General features: G+C 45.6%; 1 protein-coding gene and 1 long non-coding RNA gene across 3 annotated transcripts in view; both read left to right on the top strand.

Annotated features, from left to right (window-relative positions):
- The window catches only part of KAZN (kazrin, periplakin interacting protein), a 185,230-nt gene that overhangs the window by 60,726 nt on the left and 100,692 nt on the right, over window positions 1–23,812 (top strand). The gene's annotated exons all lie outside the window — the stretch shown is intronic.
- Window positions 11,877–19,943, top strand: LOC308181227. Its single transcript, XR_013941374.1, has 3 exons — window positions 11,877–15,635; window positions 16,585–16,732; window positions 17,199–19,943. It is a non-coding gene; the product is annotated as an uncharacterized lncRNA (long non-coding RNA).

Genomic DNA, 23,812 nt, shown 5'->3' with positions numbered 1-23,812 from the left:
ATGCTGATAGAAGAGCTGGTTTTTAGAAGAGAATGTTGGCCTGCTATTGATACTGGAAAGAGGCAAAAATATTCAAAACAGCCCTGGAAGTTAACCCTGGCAGCAGATCTTGTCCAGATGTTGCAGTCCCGTATACTTTAACTCCTTCTAGGCCCTAGGCAAAGCTGCTCTGCGAAGAAAGCACTCAGCACACGTAAGCTCTCGTTTCACTTGCACAAGGATTTGGCAGACTCCCTTGATTTTCTCTGCTCTCCAGTTTTCAGAGCAAGGCGTTGGATTTGCTCGTTGTGAGACCCCGTTGCCACTTTTCTGTTTCCCCTGTTGGGAAAAGGTGTCTGCTATTCGTTGTGTACATGTGAGGGTGTAATTTCATTCCCATCGTCCTCGTTTATCCCTGAGTTGGGAATAACACAAACTTCACAGTGGTAGTGTGAGACTCTTCATTAATTAATGTGTGTAAAAGCTTGGGGATCCTTAGGATGAAAAGTGTTTTAAAAGATGCTGTTAATAATAAATATCAAGTAATGCACCTTGGTACCTCTTAGCAATTAATTGCTGCTATCGTTTCTGCCCAACTCTTCCCCGAATTAAAAGGCTTTGAGCAGGACTAGAACCGTGTGTGGAGTTGGGACCAATTAACGTGGAATCGGACGTCAGTGTGCGTATCCTTGATCCTCCTGTCATGGGAGCCTCAGGAAAATCTCCATGGATTTTAATGGTGCAGTGTCAGAATTCAGCCCCAGACGTGTCTGTGGGATTGCTGCTGAATAGCCTGCCTTCTCCTGCTTACTTGGTTGCTTGGTGATTAAGTTAAAAGCAAAACCATCCTAGTTTAATATTAACGTCAGTGGAATCATTGACTCTTTTTGCAAGTTAAATGTTACATGAAAATTTTTGTTATAAGCGAAGCGTAATTTATTATTTTTTTTCTGTTGATATTTGAATTTAATTAACTCTTTTGTTGGAAGGTTGATAGTTGGTGACCTGCTCTTTCTGCTTAACCTCGTCACTGGTGTGCAGAGCCTGGCTCATATGGAAAATCCAATAATTTGCTGCTCAGTCACCCAGCTCAAACTTTTATTAGATTTCAAGCACGCAGCACCTCTAAAAATGGAGGCTCTGAATATGTTTCCCAGGTAAATAAAGAGCTGCCAGAGAGAGGATACCAGATCTTTCAGAGATATCGGCTGTCCTTTGCTGGGACACACACTGTTACTGCTATGAAAGGTGACACCACTGAAACCTGGCATGAGAGGGAGGGCAGAGCAACCGTGTTAAGACCTTGCAAAATAACGAATACGAAAGTTGGTGCTCGGTAAGGGGCAAATTTACAGCAGAAGCCATGGTTTGGGTTGCAGAGGATGGACTGCGCTGCAGAAAGCGAGCGGTGGTGCCACTGGGGGGAGATGCTGAAGAAGAGCTGGATGGCTCCGTCCTGCACTCCCAGAGCAGCCCAGAGCCTAATTCCTTTTAATTTTCCTCTAATAACATAAGCATTTAACTGTCCCTTGTAAAAGGGGTCTGTTGCAAACCATCTTTAAACTTATCCCCGTTGACCTGAGAGTACGTGCAGCACTTTCTGGTTGCTGGAGGTGCTTTCTTTAAGCAAGACCACGCAGCAATCGAGCAAGATAAAATAACAAGTGATGGGGTCTGAGTGCTGAGCCTCTTTGTGCTGACACATCACCTGGTTTTTCGTCGTGGTCTTGCTGTTCGTATGTCTCTGATTTGGGAGGATTTGGCTGGGGAAGGGGAGGCAGGCTGGTGGTTGGTGCACTTAGCGTGATTTCTTGCTGCCGTTCCCTAATTTGCAAAAAGTAACGGGGGTCCTGTACAAGTGGCTGGTGACGTATGTGAGCCCGGTGGCCGTCTTTCTGGTTTCTTCTTAAAATAATACTTTTTTCCCTGCCTATGAATTAGTGGTTAATGTTTGTTTATGCATGAGAAATCTCCCCAGAAGTGGCTTTAGGGAAAGAGATTATATGTACTATGTGAAAGCCAAAAAAGTAAGGTTTTCTTTTTGAAATATCTTTCTAATCTCCATTCTTTCCTGCAATAGTTTAAAAAGACGTTTGCTCTAGGACTCTTATAATAGCCTAGCAGCTACGTTAACAGTTAGAAGCAAGCACATTTGTAAAAGGAACAAACACAGAGAGAGGTAGCCTGGGGGAAGTCAAGATCTCTTAATTTTCCAGCTTAAAAGAAAAGAAAGGTACAAACTGAATGCATCCCCCCTGAGCCAGGGAGTGCTGCCCCCTTTGAAATTTTGCTCCAGCTGACTTTAGGGTAGCTTCTGCTGTACTTTCAAGTGTGACCTTCCCTTTCTGGCTGCAGGCTGCCAGAGGCTGAGCATGCATCACCTCTGTTTGCTTGGTCTTTCTCCAAAGAGGAATTCAGAATCACCATATGATGTGAGTCTTACTTAATATTCCCCAATTGTTCCCTTTTCCCTTCCAAATGATGTCAGTCTCCATTATTTTTGGTGTAATGGTAATAAGAAGAAGGTCTGTTTCTCTATTTCTCTTTTTCTCTCTTTTTCATGTTTTTAACAATCTTTGCTCATATAAGGATTTACGTTTTCCTTTTTTTCTTTTTCTTTTTTAGCTGTCTGGTTTAGTCTTACATTGCAAATGACCCAAATAAAATAACGAAAACTGTCCTAATCTATTACTCCCCAGTTTGTACATTATTAATAATGAAGGCAGTGTAATTAGGCTGCAGAATGCACAGTGAGCACAACATTAAGATGTCCTTAACTAACATCTGTGGCTGATGCTTGTCTTATATTGGCAAACACCGCCAAGATTTTACATGAAAACAGCATTCTCATCTGACATTGCTTTTACAGAGCACAGTAGCTTTATTTTTTGCTAGCTGCCTGATTAAAAAAGGAAAAAAAAAAAGGCACAAAATTCATAGCTTCCTCTGCAGTGAATGCTTGGCTCTATTTAAGCCATGCTGAAGGTACAGATCCTGGTCTCGGCGTTGTTGGTGCTTTACTGAAAACTTCTCTTGTTAGGGAGCAGCGGGCAGAAACCCCTTTCCAAGAGGTGCTTCTGAGCACGTCTTGCCACCCCCTTTCCCATCCCTGGCAAACCTCCGTGGTCCCCATCACGGTGCTCAAACGCAGCTGTCTGCAAGGAACGACCTGTGACACCTCTCGTCCCTGGAACCACGGGCATCAAAGGTGTACCCGAGATGTTTCGGCTTGTTCCCAAGAAGCTGGCAGGAGATCTTGATGTTAAAGCTTGCTCAGTGCTGCAGGAACATCGCTGCTGATGTGCCCCATCGCTACCCTCTGTGACAGCTTTGAAAGCTGAAAGACCAAAAAGGGACCTTTGGAAGCAGAGGGACGTTTCCCAGGGCAGGTGTAGCAGCCTTGGCATCTTTGGTGAAGGCTGCAGTTCCAAAGCAAGCAGCTTCAGAGTTGTTTTGAACTCATCCAGATGAAATTCTTCAAACAGAAGCCAAGTCTGGGGAATATTTTCAAAACTCAGCCTCTCTGTGACTTCCTAAAGTAATTCTTTCGGTGTGCAAAGTTGCATTCACACAAATGGCATCCGGTCTGAAACAGGAGCTGAAGTGGTCCTCAGATTCTTCCCGTGTGGTTAAAAATATGATAAAGGAAGCAGTTCCCATGATTACAGACTTGTTAAAACCCCTATGAATAATGCACTTGAGTTGCTGGAAAAAAGCAGTGGCAGTGATGCTGTTACTCATCTGAATGCATGGAATTGAAGGCGTAATTATAATTTTTCCGCCGGTTGCGTCTGCCACGGCTGTGACACTGCTGGGTGTGTGCTGGACCAGACCCCCCCAGCTCCAGGCTCTCCGCTCCCTGGGCAGGATTCATCAGAGCTCTTTCTTTATTAATAGTTGGAGTGAAAAGGCTATCTGGAAAGTGCTCTGATATCTTCCTCTCCTAATTCTCCTCCTTGGTGAAGGAGCCCTAAGTCAAAGTAATTGCTGCTCTGTAGGCATTCACTTCCCCAGGCTTTCTTTTGCCAGGTTCACTCTCTGCCACGCTGCTGTCCCAGTAAAGCTGGGAAAAAGCTGCAGGAAAAGCCAAATTCCTCCTGACTGCTTGGTTTAAACTTGGAAACAAAGGCTTCAGAGCTTCGTTGCAATCAGTAGCCACTGTCCTTGCAGCCAAACTGTGGACCTGCTCTGCCAGCAGTGCCTCGTGGTCAGTTCCTTGCCAAACCCTCCAGACACACCTGGATCTTTTGTCTGGACTGGAGGGGAGGAGTGAGATCTCACTGCACAGAGCACAGGTGGCCAAACATTGCTGTGTGCTGCTGGAACAACAAGCGGGCTTTGGTAGCAGGTACTGCAACAGAGGCTTTGTATATGTGCACAGCTCAAATGAGAACCGAAGAAGGGATTTTTAAAAAGGGATTAAAGGGGTTTTAAAATAATGTTTACAGCGAAATGTTGCATGGAATAACTATGCTCTCCTCGCTCATCTTGTTGATGCAACCCTTGCTGTCAAATCCAAAATTATTAGCAGACCCAAATCTCACTGCTGCGCTTACATTACTCATATGATAGGTGATGACTCTGCACAAACAAGAAAAGAAGCCAGTCCTACAGCTATATTAATGTAGCCGCTCCGCTGAAAACACAGGAAAAATGCAATGTTTGCAAAAGGGGGCAGGGGGATTGATAGTGCAAGGGATTTTGTTGTGGCACATTTGAGAGTAATGCACACAATGGAGAGTGAATAAAGACCTTATAAAAATACTTGGCAGCAACTCCTTTAAATCTTTCAAGGTATGAGTTTCTTATTTTAGTTGATTTACTGGTCTGACAAAGAAGTAATCATCATTAATCAAAATAACTCACTCCTACTCTGGATCTGAAAGCTGAAGTTAGATGAAGGTCATGGAAAAGAGATGATAAACTAGCTTGGGACGTTTAATGGTTTGAGTTTATTAGGGAGTCCATTCTAGAGGGGAAACAGGTTTTGCAAATGCTGATTATTTTTTAAATGGATTTTTTTTTTAAAAAAAGTAAGGTTCACATCTACAGCAGATGCACAGACGTGATGTTCTTAAATATGCATGAAGGGGTGATTTCCTGACCGGTTTTAGTAGGAACAGCTACCGTATTGGAAAGCACTTTGTGTTCTCCTGGAGGCAGAGAGGAAAGTAGCGATTTGGATAAGACGTTCAGGAGCTGAGGAGCGGTAGGGTTCTGCAGGTGCCAAACCGCATTTTTTGAGGCAACTTGAGCAATTATGACAGTGACACTTCTGAGAATCTCTCTTGTGCGTAAATGAAGTTTCTGTCTTGTGCAGAAGTCTGTTTCTGTTTAGGTAGGAGCCTTGCCTTGTCTTTCAGTGGTGCAGTTTCATTGCTGCTTTCCGTGCCCTGCTCGGGTTGCTCCAGTCCACGCCGCGTCCTGCCGAGGAGGACCCCGGTAGGCACCTTACTGAGCAGTTTGCTGGGGGCTGAGCCCCAGAGAAGAAGCTGAAGAGGCAGTAGCCCGAGAAACCTTCCAAATGCTCATGCTGACGGCTCTTAGTGAGTTCCTTGTTTTGCCTTGAAAGACACTGTGATAGCTAAAATATTACTGGTATCCAGTGTGGAGGTAAGAGGGTAATACCTAAATTCACCCAAAAGCAATTGCCTGGAGCAGTGAGGGCTGCCAGTGCCTGCAGATAACATCAGTCCACGTTTTGGTACCAGAGTTGTCAGTAGCTGTTTTGCCAGCAGCATTTACTGTTAAGAAACTAACTTGAGAGCTGCGTACTGCGCTGGGGTAACATAAAGTGTGACTTTAGCTGTGATGAAGGGACGATAAGTCCCTCAGAAATTTTATTTAAAGCCAACCACTTTGTGATTGATGAGGTTTGTTTTCTGTTCTCTGTTCTTCCTCCCCCATGGACACATCTGATGGGTCCACACCTTTTCATTTAAAAGCTTCCATGAGGTATTTGAAATTTCTGAAGAATACGTGTATACATTTTTTGCTTGCATAACCAGTGACACGGACACTCCCGGGGTCTGCAAGCACTCACGGAAAACAAACTGCAGATCAGCTCCCAAATCCTGGGGACCAGGCCAACATTATGAAAGCTGTAAGTTATAATATAAATAGCACACACCTATCTCAGCTCATGAATTAAGTTATATTTCCAAGAGATCTCTCGCGGCAGCCTACTAAAATAATATATTATGTGCTCAGAGGCAGCGTTTGCCTTATGCACTGAAAGGGGGATAATTAAAGGCTTCTCAAGTCCCCAGTGTGCCGGCAGCTGCGGGGCCGTGCGGGCAGCAGCTCCAGGACCTACACGTGTCCCTCCCGCAAGGACAGAGCCCATTACACAGCACTTGTGGGGAATAAACCTGGAGGGCGAACAGCTTCTCTGCTCAGGATAAATACGTAGAAGTAATCCACTGGGAATCACGCAAAGAAGTGGTAGCAGGTGGCAGCACTTCTTGTCGCCCTTCAGAATATATGTTTAGAGGCAAAATGGAGGGGAGGAGCCAATTAGTGGGATTACGGAGCTTCAAGAGGCAGGTGCTGGCATTCCAGCTAGGAAACTGCTGCTTCCTATTCGATGAGGTGCAGGTGCTTTGTATACAACACAGGCTTTGGCCACCAAGTTTGGTTAATTGCAGAAGCAGAGGACAAAAAGAAGTAAGACCTGATGGTGTCTTGCTTCTCAATGAGCGGAGGACCCATCGGACAGCGTTAAAGCTCGATAAAAATGGAATTGTCAGGAGTGAGCAATTGTGTGTGTTCAGTGTGGCAGCCATGAAGGTGATGTGTCCTATGCAGTGGGCAACGGGGAGATGCTGAGAGCTTGTGCACTATAGTTCTGCTGTGTAAGCGATAAACCGGCAAAAGGGCCTTGGCTTTGAGCAGAGTAATAGAATTGTAGACATACGTTCCTATGTAAAATGTAGGAAAACGAACAGCTGAGAACAAACGCGTGGGTTAGCACCAGGCCAAGAGGCTGAACTAGAAATCCTTTAGCTCGTCTGGCTGCAGCTCTTGCTCGATCCCAGCTGCCTTCCCCTGGCTGCGAAGCAGATGTCTTCCCAGGCAGGGTGCTGGGAGCGAGACCCAGCCAGCACTTGGGAGGGCAGGGGAGGTGCGGAGCCTGGCTCCTGCAGGATGAGCGGGTTCTGCAGAATTCAGCAGCAAGCTGTCCTGCACGGGGAAGGAGTGCCCTTGATGGAGGTGCAAAGCAATGGTTCATGCGGCTTGGTCACAGGTTACAGCCAGAAAACCTTTGCCACGGGGAAGAGGCAGAACGGTGGAAAGGAGCCACGCACGGCGAGGGGAATTTCTGGGAAAATAAGGATGCTGCGTGCCTGGCTTGCCTCCGGCCGTGCACGCTCTGCGAGGGATGGCAAACGGAGCCAGCGCTGGCCAGGACCCGAACGTCAGTTTTCAATTACTCTGGGATCAATACAAAGCGAAACAGGGAAATAACTTTGCTGAACTGTATTTTGGGGCATTCAGGCCATGTTTCTGGTTAGTGAGGTGGCAGCACTGAACATTTTGGAGTTTCTCTGCTGTTAGTACTGGCTGGGTGCTGCAGTTACCCATCTGCTTGGCTGCGTCCTGTGTTCCGGTGTGTAAAAGTCCGGTGGCTTTCAGTTCTGCAAAGGATGCTCTGCAGCAAGCAGCCTTCTTCCGAGAAAGCAGAGCTCCTGCGGCCTAAGTAAGTGCCTCAAATGTATTAACGGGATTGTTTCTGGCTATTTTAAGATGTGGTCGCTTAGAACAAAGGGAAAATAGAACTGGTGGTCAAATGTGGTTCCAATATAGAAATAGTTGAGTTTCCTGGCATGTTGCTGGAGCAAATCTGAAGTCAATAGTTTTGAAAAGGTTGTAGTATTTGTAAGAGATGACGTTTTGGAGATAAGAGACTGAATGGTTACGGTGTATAGATACATGTTTTTTTAATAGAAACATTTTTTCACGCTAGCATTTACATACAGACGTACAGATGTTGAAGACCCAAGTCCAGACTTTGAAGGCTGACACAGGCAACTCACAGCGAAGGCAGGTTTTGTTAGAAGCTGTACGTGAGCTTGGAAGAAAAGGCAGCAAGGAAGAGAGAAGGGCTTCTGAAGTGAAGGCAGATCTCTGGAGCTTTGGATGAGCTTCGAAAATGGGTGGACGCTTGGGCTCGTTATCATTAGACAGTGACTCGAGTTATTAAAGGTGAACAGATTGCAGGCACTGAAAAAGGCTGCATTTGTCCAGCCCCTTGACTTTCTGTGGTTTCTAAACAGCGCTGGTAACTGGGAGCAGATGACAAAGTCCCTGAGCAGAAGGATGGCTCAGTAAAAAGCTGCACGACAAAGAAGCCTCCTGGGTACATCAAGGCCGATAACAAGGGTTTTAAACAATGCCTCGCTCTGTAGGTGTCACAAAAAAGAGGGCAGCCAGAAGGCAGTCGTGTTTCTGGCACAGGCTGGTTGCGAAGCACTTGGTGGTATTACAGTTCTCCATCGCCTCAGGCAAAGGAGGTTAACTACGATGCCTAGGATAGAAATCTCAGTGCTGCGCTCTTTGTAAAAATGAGAGATCTAAGCAATGCATTTTAAAACCAAATCCCCAAACCAGGGAACAGCTGGAGGTACTTGTGAATGAGCCAGGTTGAGGAACTGGCAGGAAAGTTTTTGAGAGTTTCAGAGCCTCTCGTAAGGAGCTGAACCGAGAGCTGAATCTGAAACGAAAAAGCCCAGAGAGCAGCCAAAGTGGTGAAAGAGCCATAATTATCTTCTAACAAAGCAATTAAAATCTGACAAGCAAAGGCAGTCTTGGGCAGCGGAGTGAAGTTGATGGAAGTGGACGGGGCTCCAAGTGCGAGTTTCACAGCGAATCCAAAATACGTGGGGGAACAAAGTGCCTGAAGCCAAAACCTGGGTGACATTCAGGGTGAGTTACAACCCATGGAGCTTCGCTAAACTATGAGCACCTCCCAAAATACCCAGGGAAATAAGGAATGGTCTCCTACCTGGGTCTCCCACTGGGCGCTTCATGATTTTCCCTTCTAGGATCTCCAGTGGCCCAAACTGATTTAGCTAAAGACTATTTTTTTGTATTTTATTTTTTTCCCAGTACCCTGGCCTTGCTTGCACTTTGGAGAAGAGCAGGAAAGCCATTCTGCCATTTGCTATGGCTTAACTAAGCCTTGGTAAAGAAAAGTAGTTTTATTTTGCTCTTGTCTCTCAGATGTGAGAAGAACAATATACATGTGTGTGCCTGGCTGCTTTTCCTCTATGGCTGAGCCCTACCAACTGGCTAAGGTGCGAAAACCAAAAAAAACAGACCCACGTACGGCCCGTCGGCCACGTCTAACATGGCACCGTGTGTGAGCTCCACGTTTTCTCACGTTTGATAAATCTGGCGCGGTTCCTCGCAGATCTGGATGAACCGTACGTGCAGGTTGACTGCACAAATGAATTTAATCATTTGCACAAAATCCATTTTGCTTCTCCACAGAGTAACGATGCTGATTTTATTATTATTTTTCTTTGCTTTAGCCGACAAAGTGTATCTCGTTGGTTTTTGAATAATTAATGCTATGGAATTCGGCTTTGATCCAGCAACATGCCAGGAAATGCTGGGCTATCCAATCTACTGCAAAACAGCGTTTTCTAGTGCATTATTTTTAATCCAGTGCTGTAATGTGGAGAGCCCTGCAGTGCATTGGCTAATGCGGCTTCTTCTGTCTCTTCATCACAGCGGTTGCCTTGTCCCTAACCTGTGCGAGCTACAAATCCCATTAGCTTAAAAGCAACATCATCCTGCTTGCAAACTCCAACCTGTTTTTGGCTATTAGATATCTATATATTGTCAGCTTATAAGTGGGGTGCTTTAAAACCTGCTGGAGCAGCAAAACACCGTCAGGTGGGAAAGTTGTACACGCTTGGCGCCATGGGTTTCGCCAGGCAGCTTCCCATTTAGATCGCTGACTGCTCAGATCTCTGCAGGAAAGGTCATGAGAGCTGAGCAGGACTTACCTGGGAACTGACCACAAGGGAAATCCTGCCTTTATTTTCCAGAGGAGGGAATATTAATAATGATACCATGCTCCTCTGACTGTCTGGGGATATAGCAAACAGGGAACACAGTCAATAATGTAATCAAATAGATCAATATAATCCATAACATAATCAACCCCCCCCCTCCCTTTTCCCTGCTGTTTGTTGTATGTAGTGTCAAGAGCAATGAACAGCTCGTTATCGAATAAATGGACATATTTTGCTCTTTGTTTCCTATAGAGCAGTTAGGTGGTGAACTTTTCTAGCTTACCACCCTTTGACACAAGGAAAATAAATTTGGCTTAGCACCTTAACAGTTAATTTTTAAAGACATCGTTCATTAGAGCAACTTAAAGAAAATCCAAATCAAATGAGCTAAATAAGAATGGGGTCTCTTCTGCGGATTTATAGGTGGCAAACTAAAATATCAGAGGGTCATGTATTCATCTGTCAATGTATAATGTAATTAGACAAGATAATTGGGCGAACTAAGCTTTTACTGAGGGCTGAAAAATGTATTAACTTTACTTCATTAGCTTTGATAGCAGTGCACTGTCGTTGGAGATGGGTGTGAGCTGCAAAACTGAGTCTGGATTTAGATTCAAAGCAAGAAATTTTCCAGTGAGGAGCATGCATCCAGGGAGGTTTCAGAATGTCCTAGGCTCAGCTTACAGGAGAAACAGGATCCTAAGTTTGTCTTCTTGGTTGAGGAAGGTTCAATAACTGTGACGGCAGGGGCAGTTGTGAATATGAGCCTGGGAATGGCTCCTAATTCAATCAACACTTTGCAAAAATCCCAGTGAAGTAAATAATCTGTTCACTTCCATAGCAGCTTTCACTGTGGTGAAAACCTGGGCTCTACTTCTACCTCTTCTACCTTTTTTTTTTTTTTTTTCTTCTCTAAGAAGGGTTATGAAAACCATCTAGAGATCTCATACAGGGCCCCAAGCAGCAGGAAGACATGGAGACTGGGGCACTTGTTTTGTGTCCTTTCTTCTGCATGTTTAACAGCCCATCCCAATGCTTGTATTCCTTGCATGTGTTCATGGCTTTACGTATTCCCTGCTCTCATTTTTCATAGCTGGCATGTTTCAGGTATTAAATGTGAAATGGTGGTCACAGACCATGTAGGAAAAAAGCAAAAGTGAAGTCAGCAGGAAGGTTTAGAATTGCCACTGAAATAAAAAGCATGCTGCAGTACTCAACGATGAAATATTAAATGATGTCGTGGCAATTGTGTTAAACTAAAATAAGCCAGCACATTTAATTTACGCTACCCAAGCTTTCTGTTCACCACGAACTGGAAGTTCTGTGGTAGTAATCAGCCAGCTATATTCAGAGGAAATTGTTGCTTTATGGTTTAAAGTAGAAAGACTCTTAGAAAACCACATATTGCCTCCAGCAGGACCCTTCTTTAGCACGTTCTGTGTCTGGAGAAGGGAGCAAATAGCAAAAAAATTAAGGGAGAAATTGAAGAGCAATGGCCTTGAACTGATGTAGGTCCCTAATTCAGCGAAGCACTCAAGCGCATGTTTAACTTCTAATCTCTGTCAGCTTTGATGAAGGGGTTGTGAACCCAAAAGCTTTTCCACTTTTTTTCCAGTTATACCAGCTGGCCTAATGACAGATATCACTGCAGCCTAAAGCTTAGCTTCTTATATCTGCAGACCATCACCTCAAACAACATTGCTCCTGCCTTAGGCCATGCAACCTGCCAAGACACATTGATTATTGATGCTTATTGCTTGCTGAAGAGCCAGCACAGGCTCTTCTTGGACCTGATTTCCAGCATCAGGAGTGAGATTGTCTGGGGTCCTTTTTGCTGAAGTAACGTAAACACCGTGTTTTAATGTTCTAGCTGAGGACAGAGAAGAGTTATTTCTCATAGCCGTGGGCTTCCAAGTTAATCAAACAACGGTGTGCATCATCGTAGCGGGTTTGTTACTGCAATTTAAGCACCACGTAGGAACAGCCACCAATGACGGGAAGAATGAGCCATTGGTATGAGCCTGAATTCCCTCAAGGCTTAGCATTTAAGGTAATTATTGCACTTCTCCTTCATGTTTCATGTTTGGGAAGCTCTTGGATAATTACGAAGTTCAGAAGGAAAAGCACATGAATAGAAAATTTGTGTTTTTTCGAAATGGCTTTAAAGGTGGCTTTTTGTCTGGCGTGAGCCGTTCTATTAAGCTAATAGACAAGAAGGCAGCCTGGTCACTCATAAATACAGCCTGAGTCATTTACAGCCCCTGTGTAAGCTAATACAACGAGCAAATGAAGGGATGTCGTGCCTCAGCCGTGCCGAGCTGGTGTGGTGTGGCTGCAGACGATGCCCATGTAAAGCACCGGAGAGATGGCACCGCTCAGGGGAATGAGGATGGAAACACAGCCCCATTCCTATGGAAAACCTGGCAGCAGGGTGTCAATGGTAAGAAGGATGGCAGATAAACCAGGGGGATGAAAACCAAGCGTGTCCATAAAGTCCCATCACTGACTCTAGCTGCAGAGGGGGAAGTGTCGGGCTCCATCCCAGCCAAGCACGTGGCTCTGGGAGAGCTTTCAGTGCCTGAGGACATCAGTGGCAACTGGTGGGGTTAACAAAGCATTTGTACCCCGTGCTTTGGGACACCTGTCATTGTAGATTATGCGTTGGATAACCCTGAGCACCGCCACCAACACGCATTTCCAACACTCAGGTATCGTGAGCTGTTCCTGATTTCTCCCTGAGAGTGCAGGAGGTTTTGGAAACCACTGCTTTGGTAAAGCTCTCCAATAGGAGCTGGATGATGACGTGTGGTGCTGTGAAACCTAGAATTTGAACATGCCAGGTTAATAAACACCAGCAAGTTGCTATAACTCAGAAATTTAAGGCCTTAATTTTCACAGTTGGGCTGCTAGATCTAATTAAGGCTGGTGGTGCAATTCGCTGGTTGGAGAGTAACTGCCTTGTTTAATTTATCAGTGGCTTTTGCTAACTTTGTTTATAAAAAGTGCCTGCCATATTTTTTTGGTAGAAAAGACAACCCCTGACAAACTGGATAATGCGCAGGGGAGCAGGGGATGAGCACTGTGGTCTCGCCAGAACTGGAAACCAAGGCAGGAGCTTGTCTGGGGCTCTTTAGCAACAGCAAAGTCTGAGTTTCTCCCTAACAAACCTCTGTTTAGGGTCGGAGAGCCAATGTACCCAACCTGTTCAATCCTACAAGCAGGAGCTGCGTGTTAGCTCCTGTATGTCAGCTCCTGGTTGTTCATCCCTTGTTCCCAGAAAATTTAAATTATCGTGTGTTGGGAACTTGAAGGCCTTTGTTTGCTAGGATCCCGTGACACCATGTGGGGAAAGCTTTAGGGGAAGAGCCCCTCCTGATCTCCTCACACAGCTGTCTGAGCAGCCTTGCAGATTTCTGCCATCTGTCATACGTGGGGTGACCCACAGGTTCTTTTGTACCCCCTCAGTTGGAGGAGCAAGGTCAGCAGCAGCAGAAAAGCTGGCAGGTTTGAAAAGCCAGGCTATGGGGAGGGTTTTCTGGTGACACAGGGATGTGTGCCTCTCAGCACAATGCCGGAGGTTTGCTCCATGTGAGGGACTTTGTGCTGCGCACAGCGCTGCGGAGCACCTGGAGCTGCACCCACGGCCTTCACGCATTGCAGGGAGTTTGCTGGATCTCAAAGAGATACAACTAAAGTCCACAACGGGTTGTTCACTTTTATAGATAGGAATATTGTTAAGTAGAATTGGTACTTCGCTGTTATCTCAGGTATTTCTCTGATGTATTTGCAGGCCATTGCATCAAATCCCGTGGGCAGGTTACTGACAGCCGGGTGCAGATGGCTGCAGTTGTCAGAGGGTGAGAGAGGTGGCCTTCTGCAACGCTGTTCCCCCAGAAGAAATATAGGGTGTACAGGCAGTGTAAATGGACTCCAACACTCCTGCGTAGCACTCGTTAACTATAAAAATTTCCAGAACAGCTTTTATTTGACATTATCAGCTTTTCTAATCACCTCCCCTATTAGGAGATCACCTGGGAGAAGAAAATGACACTAAAGAAAACTTGCCTGAGCTGGTCGGTTAGGTTACAGAGCTGCTCCAATTCAGGAGGTAGATATCATCTCTCTTACCTTCCTCTCTGCAGAGTTATGTTCACAATAAACCTGTTCTTTTTAGCCTTCAGGTAATCAAATACCTGCTGCTAAGTAAGTCCCCTGCATTCTGAGCCTGACCTCTCCGTGCGTGCCAACTGCCTGCTTTTAGCTGGCCGATGGTTAGTTCCTCATACCAGGGTTAGGGCTGGGCAGCCCCTATTTCTGTAGAAATAGGTTCGACACCGCGCTCAGCCCGCCTTCGGTCAGCCACGATCACTGTGCCGCACGCACACAGATCGCTTTGGTATCAGCTGCACCAGAACAAGAGCCCTGCAAAGGGACCAGGAACCCCTGGCTTTGCCAGAAACACCGTGCCACGTTGTCATTTGGCTAAAAACCCCGTTGCACGGTGAGAAGTTTGAGCTGCAGAGTTGCAGTCGCTGCCCTGCTGTTGCCAGTGGGACCTGTCCCCGTCCGGATGGGTTGGGGAGGTTGGGGCTCCTCTCCTGCATCCCTCCGGTCGTGCTCCCTTGTCAAGCAGTCCCCTGCTTGGCTGAAGTTTGGCCGTGCATATGCTTCAGGGACTCGTTGCGCTGGATTTCCCTTCGATGGTAGACCTCTAGGTCCTCATTTTTACCCAAGGAGCTAAATACCAGGCATCTGCTGTCTGAGCACCCACTGCTCCGGGGGCAGTCAGCGGGGAGCCACGCGTAGCGCACGTTTTGGAGCCCATTCAGCTTTGATTTGCATCTGGTATCTAGGGCAAACCCCGAGAAGTGTTGTGTTTCTTCCAGTCTCGCTGATGTCTGTGATTTTATCCGAAAGTCTCCTGGTATTTGGTGTGTTTTTTTTTCCTTAATGTTCCAGCTTTCGCTGTCAATTGATTGTGTCAGGAGTGAATCATTTAGTTAAAAATAAAAGCCCGTGTCCCCTGAAACGCTGAGCAGCAGCTGAAAAACACAAAAGCTTGGAGGAAGAGGGAAGAAGAATCTCAAGAAAGCGGAGCTGTTGATTGCGAAGCTTTCCCCTAGCCGAAAAGCGGAGGCAGAGCAGGCAGTGCCAAGCAGCTCTGGAGGTGGGTGGGGGTTGTGTAGGGGTTTCTGGATGGTTCCTCGTAGTTCGGAAAGGCCGGATGGCTGGGTTTTGCAATAGGTGAATGAGAAAAATGTGGGGTTTGTAAAAGGTAAATGAGGTTTCAGCAAGGAAGTAAGGAACTGGGAGAGTTCCCCTGGGTGCTCGCTGGGAGCACTGGGCCAGCCCTGCAGCAGTGCTGTCTCCACGTGAGTTTGTTCCTTTGCCAAATCTCCGTAGCAAAAGCCTTAAAATGAAGAAATGCAGAACATCTGAATGAGCTTGAGTGTTTTTCTGTGGGAAGCACCGAGCTGCCTCCCCAGGTGGGAGTATGCTGTGAAATGACGCAAAGGTAACCGGGGCAAGCAGGGTGCAAGAAGCTCCTTCGGAGCATTTTGTAGCACTGGTGCGCGACAGAAACCTCTACTGCGCGCAACAAAAACCTCTACTTTGTCACCCTGTGCAGACCCGGTGAGCATTACGTATTTTGCAAGGGATATGTAAGCCAGAGTTAGTAGTGTTCAAGGGCTCTGCTGTTCCCATGCAGTCTATTTGTTTGGATGCTTCCAGAGAGAACCCATAAACTCAGTGAAAGTAAACGAGGCTAAAAAGGTCAAAAGTCATGTTACCAATTTCCTCCATCTTCCTTAAGCCAGCTGAAATGCTAAGACTCAAGCATCTCATCATGTAAATGCAAAGAGATGATTCTGAAATTAAATGGCTTCATTGCTTGGACAGCTCTTTAAAGCCAAAACCAATGTTTCTGTTCAACTCTCTGCACTTTCAAAATAGTGGGTGAAGACATGATTTGGGCAGAATTATGCATTTGTCTCCCCTTTCCTTCAGTTGAACTGAGAATCTGTTTTCCATCCCTCTTGTTTGAAAAAAAAAACCCTCCAAGTGTATGGTAGCTTGTGCACGGTGGTTTAGCTCCACTGACTTAATTCCAAATTGCAGGAAACCAGGGACGTGCTGTTTCATCCCGGGCTGGATGTTACACCAGGGCTGGCGTGTCCGAGGAGACACTGCTGTGTCTGATCTCATCCTGCTTCTCTTCATCCCAGGCAGGTTTTTTTCGATGGATGCCAGGAATGGTAAATGGCAGGTAGCAGGGCTCTGCATTGCTCCTTTAATCATCTTCCAAAATTGGTGATTATAACTCATTAAAAGCAAGAGATTTCTTATTAATGACTGTTTTGTGCCAGCACTTGGGGCTTCACTGTTGCTTTTGCAGACCCAACTTGGCCATGGACCTCTCCGGGAGGAAGCCACCGCCGTAGCCTGTCCTGGAGTTTGCCCCTCACCTGGTGCTTTAAGGACTCTTAAATTCTGAGAAGTGTTTCATTTAGAAACTGTTCTCCAAGTTTATGTATTTAATGTATTTCTTGTCCTTTTTTATTTGCATGGCTAATGGCGCTAGCACAGAAGATTTTATCCCTACGTGTTTTATCTGCTGCTGATGCCAGCTCTGCACCGATGCTCACGCTCTGCCCGTGGTTTCCCCTTTCCCTTGGCAATTTTCTGGAAGGGAACGTGGTGGGGAGCTCCTGGCGGGGAGCTGCGGATAGGTAAGGTCAGAGGCAGGCTGGCTGGGAGGGATGAAGAGGTTGCAGTAATAATTTGTTTGATCAGAAGCGCCTTCCCACCTACAAGCAGTTAACGTGCGCTGGTCCCTGAGCCACAAAAGCTTGTAACTGACTTGTTTATCTACTGCTTTTCGGGATGTTTTCATTCTCTGTGTAACGCTCACATCCTTTTTGCTTAATCCTCCTGCTTTTGTGTGCCTAAAAGCTTGTGGCAGTGGCTCTGCTGAAAAATTTTTAAAAATAAATTCTGAGATTCAGGGGCTTGTTTTCCCTGAAGCCCAGCAGCATCCACTTTGGGGCTTCATTTCTTTTTTCCAAACAAGGTTGCCTAGTAAGTCATGCTTTCATCCTTCTAGCAGCACACGATTAAAAACCAGGGGCGTTTAAGGGGTGCAGCAAGAAGTCAGGGTGCATCATGGCTTTGCATTTCCCTGCCGCTTTCTTCCAGCTAGGAGTTTTCCACCACGCTTTGTACTCTCTGAAGGGAAAATCCATCAAACTGTGCAAGACGAGGGGAAAGATCGGAGCTGGGTGTCGCAAGCCTTTTTGTCAAGCTGCACCCTCTGGAAATGAAGACTAGGAAAAAAAATGTTTTTTCAAGTCTGATGTGAACTGATTAAATACTGCAAAATCACCTTAATGCTATTCTAATATTTTATTTAACATTTATTTATTTATTTATTTTAAATTTCTTAATCCCTTCTAAACATTATAATGAATGCCCAGACCAGAAGCCTGCATAGCTGTAAGATCAGAATCTAACTGGGGCAAAATGGGATGAAACAGGCATTTTAATAAAATCAGTTGAATTTTTCCGTGCTCAGTTACAATAAGCAGGTCATGAAAAAATGAGCCCCTGTGTTTTCCTAACTCTCAAACTCATATGAGACGTACCAAAATAACCTATTCCCCAAGCTGAAAACAGAAAAGTAGGCAACATTTATTATTTTTGCATTTTTCCCCATGTTGCATTGCTTACATCACCAGACCCACACTAGCTGTACTCTCCCGGTTACTGAGGAGGATACATAAAAATTTGCTAAATACATTTTGTTGCCAAAACATTTCTAAGCAAAGTTTAATTGTGCACATTCTGTTGCTAATTCCTCTTGTAAATATTGTGTGATATGTTTATTTTTTTTTTAGTGTGAGCAGCTGTAATGGTCTGGGAGACAGCTCTAATGAACAGATGTGTGTGTCAGAAAAAAAAACACAACAAACTATTATCTGTCTCTTTTTTTTTTCCACCCAAACTTGCTATTTTTTGGCAATTCACATTTTAAGATGCAATTTTGCTATACACCAGGGGTAAAACAGGGGCCTTCAGAAGTGTAAATTTTCTTCTTTGTCTTTAGACTGCTTGATGGTCCCATGGTGCATCACTTGACCGTGGGCAAAACTTTTACATTTTCCTCTCCCTTTTTTACCCACCCGTAAAATGAAAACCTGGGAATTTTCTGTTCCAACTGAGTTTCCTAATGTTTCCTTTTGGTCTGCAAGAAGCTCGTATAAAATACATGCGGCAAAGTTGGCTGTAATTCAGTGGAAAATGAGGTGTAGCTAATGCATACAGAGTTTCCAGAACCCTAAACAGTTTACATTAACATAACGTATGTAAGGAAACATAATAAGGAAGGAATTTGGCATCTCTGAACTACATGTCTTTATTTGACTGTGGTCTAATTCTGGCTTCACCTGAATAATAGAAGCTTTTCTTGTGCTGCAGCAGAGGCAGGATTTGCTCTTTTTGTTCGCTGGTGCTCGTAGCCATCATTCCCTAGGAGGTGTCTGGGAGCATGGCAGGGCTGTGCAGCTCTCAGAAGCAGCCACTGGATCCCTCCGTCTTCCCTGGGATGCTGGGATCCTTTCCCAGTCTGCTCCCCTTACAGAAATAAACCCTGCTTGTTGGTGGACGTCTTGTACACCACCATTTATTGATGCTGGTTTTCCTGTGAGAAGAAAAGGAGAAGATTTGAATCAGTTTGTCATTGTTTGGGTGATTTTTTTTCTCAAAGCCACCTTTGTAGAAGTGAATACCATGGGATTTTCACTCCTCTCCTTCGACTGCTCTTTCTCAAGCAGATACATGCCTATGCATATATGGGTGTGTATTTATATATATATATATATATATGTAATAAATGCTCTTATCACTTTGGGGGTGTATTTCTCCATCCCCAGTCTGAATTTCACTTTTTCTGTCTCTTGCCTTTGTTCCTAGCTCTGTCCCCGTTCCTCAGCTGCTCCTTGCCCCCACCTCATTGTCACTGACATGCTGCATTTCGGCACGTCCTTCCTCTCATCCGCCCATCGGTCACCTTGCTGTGCTGTATGTCTTCGGGATCTTTTTCAGCCTTGGTTGTAATGGAGCGTCCCAGTAACAGGTCGTTTGGGTGGCTTTTCTGCACTCTGAGGTGAAGGTGAGATTATTCGAGGGTCATTTAGGAGCAGCATGATGTCCCCCCCAACCTGCAACGGGAACCTGTTATTATGCAGCTTGAAAACCCACTGGCAGCTCCTGCACATACCTCATGCTGCAAACTCATATCTTATTTATTGTCCACCATTTAAATTAAGTCACATTTAGTGTGGCTCCAAGGCATCCTTTCCCTCTTGAATCTCTGTTTCCAATTATTTTCCCCCAGATGTCATTAGCTTGTATTTGCCAGGTTGCATCTCATTTTGTTTTCTGTCTTTTTGGTTAATAACAAAAACATGAGGGGTCACTTTGAGGCGGTGGAACTAATGGGCAATCATGAATATTAGGGAAGCTTGAAAAATTATTAGGGTGATGAAATCTTTCTCATGCTACATGCTAATGAAATCCCAGCATGTGGCTGTTTCTGGTATAAACCCGTTGCTAGACTGATTGAAATATCATTGTGCATGCTTTCTTCTAAATATATATATTCTAAATATATATGCGTTTATCTCCATGAAATTGGAGCTCCTTATTCTTCTTGCTGTGATCTCTCATGTGAAAGATATTAGGTGGATGTCTGTAAAATCTTACAAAGTGGCTGTTCCTTAACACTTTGTGCATCTTCTGGAGGGATAGTCTTGGGGAGCCAGCCGAGCACTCGGGTGCTCGTGACGTTACACCTACAGCTATGCAGTGCAGGGTGGGACTTAGTGGCCCGCTCATCTACAAGAAGCTGGGCAGAAAGGATTTTTTTTAATTTATTTTTTTGCTAATTAGGGAAGTGCACTCCTTGGAGTTGCAATGAGGCAAGCCTGGCGAGATCGGCCCCAAGCAGGGGAAGACGTGTCCTCCTTGTGATGCGCCTCGCTGTTAAACCCCAGTGTCTTGACCCCACTGCTCTGCCTCTGCACGTTTCTCCGAGAAATGCTGCTTTTAGCCAGAGCGACCGGTTCTCAGGTATTTATGAGATGTGCTGTTTGCTTCTCACTCTTCATAGCCTTATTAAAACGTGAATTATTTCCTTACTTTTCCTATTGCCAGGACACACTTGTAAGGTGAGCAAAGCCTTACTGGCATGGCTTACAGAGGTAGCGTGCTGCAGGAACCCAAGCAAACATTTGGTACAGTTTTCTGCAATCACTGTGTTTTGTAGTCACCGAACATAACTGAGGCTGTTTTGTGGCAGTTAGGTGCAGTTGCTTGGTCTGAACTCCATACCTCCAATTTTTTCTCCCTTTTATTGCATGGGCTAACAGGAAAAAAGACCAGCATGAGCACAGCTCCTTGACCTGTAACCATCCCTGTTCTTTTTAATCTCACCAACAAGTGTGATAAAGATTGCATCCCTTTTATTTTGGCCAAGCCAGTACATTTCCTCCTTAGTGCTCCAAAAACTTTAATTATTTGCAGGGAGAAGGTGCCTGTAGATGAGTGAGGATTGCATTGCTTGCAAGGAAAATACACTGAGGAGCAGAAATTGGCTCAGCTGCATGAAGTCCCAGTCTGGGCTGGGACTGAAGTAAACATCTGTAGCTGAATAACTGCATTAATGCAGAGAACACATAATAAAAAGTGTGGATTGTGTGCTGGCATTTTTTTTTGATTCAGTACAAGCAAAATTCTCTCCCCAGAATGAATGGCAGCTATTCATGTCAGTGAGAGGAGAGAGAAGGAGTCGGGACAATTTTACTAACCTTTAATAAGGTTCTCAATCTATTTATAAATCGCCATCAAAGTGTGGCTACACATTCAGCAAGTCAGCAAAATAAAGACAGATGGCAATAGTTTAGCTCAAGCACTCTTTTTTTTTTTTTTTTTTTTTCCCCTTTAATGCAGTAAAACCGTTAGGGCTTTTGTCGCTGTTTTGGCTTCGGTTAGAGGCCGGTGCGTGACGGCGCTGCAGCGAGGAGCCTCTCTGCTGGGAGGGCTGGGGGATGCTCCTGCCCTTTCGGCAAAACCCAGAGGTTGCAGTAACCCCTCCGTGCTGCTGCCGGTTGGGTCTGGTGCTGGCCTGACCCCCCCGTTTTTCTCCTTTAGCTGGCAATGGCAGCCTGCAATCGCACCGTATCGTTGCAGCTCGCCCTGGGCAGCCTGACCCTGCCTTCTCCCAAGGACTTTGGTCTTTTTGGGGGGCCTGCAGGGAGCTGGCAGGGCTTGGAGGCGGTGGTGTCTGCTTTGTCATCCCCTGTCCCCGTGTAGATCTCCACCGAGCGCTGGGCTTCGTGCCCATCTCCTCGTCTGTCTCGCAGGCACTCGGGCCTCCGAATTTCTGCAGTTTCTGTAAAATCCCAACAGAGCAGATCGCTCTTCTAATGGCACCCAGGCAGCGAAGCAGAGGGTTGACTTTGACGCGGCACCTGCCTTTCACCTACTTTTTAGTGGCTTTTGATCAAAATCGATGCTTTCTGGAAAGAACTTTGATCTTTTCTTGCCTATCTGTGAGGAACAGATGTGTAATAACAGAGAGTAAATGTTTGGTTACTAAAAAGTGGAAAAGATGCCTTTAAAATTCATTTCCTGTAATAGCATAAAGGGTATCCCGACAGTCCCTCCAAGCATCTTAATTTGAGGTGCATCTGCTCTTGCTATTGCGAGTATTTTTAGTTAATTATTAATTGCAGTAGGGATTTCTTCTCAGTCTCAACGTTGTTGCAAAGTGCCTTAACATCATGTCAGCAGAGTTAGACATCGCTGGAGCTTGTCTGGGGCTGCGTCCCACATGCCCTGCTGTCTGTGAGACCACGTTTTGAGCGAGGAGGGTGCCGAAGCACCCCGCAGCCTTGGACCTTGTGGCTGTGTTTAACCTTTGTCACCCATTCCCTGGGCGCACAGGGGTGACGTATGATGTCCCCTGCTGTCCTTGCATGCCCCCAGCATGGCAGCAGGCATGTGCACACGTGTGTAAGTCAAATTAGCATGGTACAGAGCTTTCTGCCTACCCGATTCCTGGTCTCCATAAGGCTGAGATCTGTTTTCCGAACTGCAGACGATTTACGTGGTTTGGTAGAAGTGGTTTTACAACATTGCAGCAGTCTGCAAGGTCTGAAGTTCGCTTTGTTAACAAGGGCAACACAGATCTCTGAGCTTCCATACCACTTTAAATAATCAATAAAATACTGCTAAAAAAAAAAAAAAGGCGCTAACAAAACAAACAACAACACGTATGAAGTGTGTCTGCTCAAAATCAGACTTTAGCCCGATAAAATCCCCGTTTTGTCCACGTGCAATGGCTAGATGGAGGTGGTGTGACCGTGCAGGGTGGTTCCCAGTGGCTGGGGTGGGAGGCGGCGCTGCAGCAGCAGGTCGCCGTCAGCACTCTGCACGTCGATGGGAACCTTTTGTTCCCGAGTTCCTATAAATAGGTGCCGGGTTTTTGTGGCACACCGAGCTAGCTTCTCAGAAATCATCAGGTGGGATGTCTGGCCCTTGCTCTGTCTCCGCCAGGCACAACCATCAATTTTGGCCCTAAAAGCTGCTGATCGTGCACGTCACTACGCTGCAGTTTACTGGATCCGAAGACCTCATGCTTATTTAATCTTTTTCTGTTTCCACATTCTCTATGGAGCAAAAGACGAGACTGGTACGCTACTAACTCCGTACACCAAAACCTCCTTGGGTGGAAGGAGAGGCTGCTATACCTTCAGCAGACCCTTCCTGAGTCTCTTGATGCTGGTGGGAACTGTCAGGGTGTAGTTTGATGTACTGCGGGGTAATTTGCAAGAAGGAGAGCTTTCTGCTTAGCTGTTGAGATAATATTCTCTGGAATTATATTCCGGGAGGCTCCTCCTGATTTTTCACATCACATTAAGCTAACCTCTTTGGCTTTGTGGCATGCGTGTCTTGCAAATGTGCTCCCTTCATAAAAGCTTCAGAAATGCTCTGAAGCCCCAGACTGCAAGGGTTGCAGCAAGGAACAAATTCATGCTATGTTGTCATAACAACAAACAATGATTTGAAATGCAGATTTTTCATCTTTACTCTTTATTTGTGATTGAAAGCTGTGGAAAATGGGGGATTTGCTGTACTGAGATTTTGCCTGTTAGAATAAGAATGTGATAATGGGAGTTGGTAGGATGCCCAAGGGATGAAGAGTACAATTTATGAAGCATCTAAGCCAAGAATTATGTATGTTTATGGGGTTGCCCATCCAGCTATTTCCATCGAGCCTGTAAGACTGGTGTCACCGCAGCAGAAGCTCTCAGATCTCTGGAACAAACAAATGTGACTTCTTGTACCATGGTTAAAGCACGAGCCTCCAACCTGCTGTGCTCGGTAAATGCCCACCTGGAGTCGTGCCTGTCCTCTCCTGCCATTGCAAACCTATGGGATGCTCCAGAGCAAACCCTCCCTGGGGAAGAAAAGCATTTTTCCTGTGGCCTGGTGCATGCCTGGTGCGGTCCCCAGGTCCTAGAGAAAATCCCATTGCCATGGGGAGTCCTAGGGGGTGATTCCCACCACTCGTCCTCCCCAGGGAATGTGGTTTCTAGCATTTTCTCTGTTGATCCTGCAGGATTCTAACAAGCACCAAGATTTGGGGAACTGCATTCAGACTGAAGAGTTTGGTTTTCAAGAGCAATGCTTAATTTTGGTCTTTCCACCTCTCGGTTTGCTCCGTATGTGTGGAGGTGAACAAAGTGCCA

This window comes from Anser brachyrhynchus, assembly GCF_964034855.1.
Source record: "Anser brachyrhynchus genome assembly, chromosome: 21".
Taxonomy (NCBI): domain Eukaryota; kingdom Metazoa; phylum Chordata; class Aves; order Anseriformes; family Anatidae; genus Anser; species Anser brachyrhynchus.
This window is presented reverse-complemented; position numbering and strand designations above follow the sequence as displayed.